The 1,889-nt window shown below is 39.5% G+C and overlaps 1 protein-coding gene across 1 annotated transcript in view; it reads right to left on the bottom strand.

Annotated features, from left to right (window-relative positions):
- LOC106877853 (GPI inositol-deacylase) overlaps positions 1-1,889 on the bottom strand; it is a 51,754-nt gene that overhangs the window by 41,084 nt on the left and 8,781 nt on the right. The window lies entirely within an intron of this gene.

The following is a 1,889-nucleotide window of genomic DNA, read 5'->3' as shown; positions in this document are numbered from 1 at the left end:
AGAACACAACACACAGCCCAGTCCAGGAATCGAAAAAGGACAAAACTGTATAGAGTAAAATCTAATCAAGTCTTTGAGAATTTAAATTAGATTTGAATCTTTTTTTTTTTCAAGTCATGGATGTTTAAAATTTAGATTTCAGGAAAAAATATGTTTTATCATTAACATGCAGGAAGCAATAGTATGAAGAAGCTTGTAGAAGAAATAATTGTAGAGGATGCAAAGAAAAAAGGGAAATGGTTTATCATCTATTGTTTGGATGTAAAATATTTTCTAAGAATGATTTTGTTAAAAGATATACTAAAACGGTGATGGGTTGAGCAATAGTTTCAGCAAAGCAAGTAGGGATTCGTTTGAAAAACCTAGTGTGGTATAAGACTAGGTGGAATAGCAGAGCCATGGGGAAGGAGAAGTTATGTTGGGAATTTGAATATCACATGCATAAATCCACCAGTTTCCAGAGGACCAGATTTAAGTTAAGAAAATAATCACCAAAATATCTGGATTATTGATTAAGGCCTGAACCAGCGAGAAAAAACATCCAGGAAAAAAAACTGCAAAAAGAAAAAAACTGAGAAAAATACCAAAAGTTAATCTTTTAAACGTGTGAATGAAGGACAAAGATAGAACACAACGACGGCATCAAGTGTGAGGGGTTGGTTAGGGTGAAAGGACTGAATGAGGTTGAAATACAAAAACGCAATACGATGGAGGGAAAGAAAATGATTGAGAAGTATATTAAAAGTGAATATAAATGTAGGTATATCAACATTTTTTGTGCAGCAGGATACACAAATGCTTCAAACAGGTATTGTTTCATGTTTCTTTTTATCATCATCATCATCATTGTCGTTTAACGTCCGCTTTCCAAGCTAGCATGGGTTGGACGATTTGACTGAGAACTGGTGGACCAGGAGGCGACACCAGGCTCCAATCTGATTTGGCAGAGTTTCCACAGCTGGATGCCCTTCCTAACGCCAACGACTCCGAGAGTTTAGTGGGTGCTTTTACGTGCCACCGGCACGAAGGCCAGTCAGGCGGTACTGGTGACAGCCACGCTCGAAATGGTGCATTTTACGTGTCACCTGCATAGGGGCCAGTCCATTGGCACTGGCAACGATCTCGCTCGAATGTCTTTTCACGTGCCACTGGCACAAGTGCCAGGAAGGTGACATTGGTAATGATCACGCTGGTGCTACTTACGTGCCACCAGCATGGAAGCCAGACAGCTGCTCTGGCAATGATCACGCTCGGACGGTGCTCTTAGTGCTCCACTGGTACAGGTGCCATCACAATTTCTTTTTATCTTGCATTTTATTCTATTTTGTTAAAGGGTTCACCTCAAATATTTTACTTCTTTCCAGCGCACAATTCACTGTGCACATTTTTTATTGTTATTGTTAGCATGTTTTTACATTTTATCCAACACTTTTTGAATTTTTGTCTACCTGTTCTAACCTTTCACGTTATACACCTGTCCATCTTACTCCCTTTGTTCCTATTGTGCTATTTCACTTCTAATTATAGACATATCATTATTCTCATCATTTTTGATGGGTTCCACTCCCTCCCAACTTCATGTTTACATAGGTTGGTCAGATCTTCATAGGTTGGTCAGAGCTGCATTTTTGGTATTTGTTATGGTCATCCCTTGTCATCTCCTACATTAGATTCAGAAAATGTTGATTATACTGTTCAAAACTGTCCAGACAGACTGAAGTATTCTGGCCTGAAACGATAAAAAAAAGCTCTAGTTCAGCCAGTATCTTCTGGACTACTGTGGATTATAATAAAAATAAATGCGCCCTTTTAAAGCCTGGCCAGACTCATGGTCCCGGTTTCCCGGTTTCAATGGCGTATGTGCTCCCCAGCTGGATGGGACGCCAGTC

The sequence above is a fragment of the Octopus bimaculoides genome, chromosome 24, assembly GCF_001194135.2.
Source record: "Octopus bimaculoides isolate UCB-OBI-ISO-001 chromosome 24, ASM119413v2, whole genome shotgun sequence".
NCBI classification, from domain to species: domain Eukaryota; kingdom Metazoa; phylum Mollusca; class Cephalopoda; order Octopoda; family Octopodidae; genus Octopus; species Octopus bimaculoides.
Note: the sequence above shows the minus strand (reverse complement) of the source record. Positions and strands in the feature narration are given on the sequence as shown.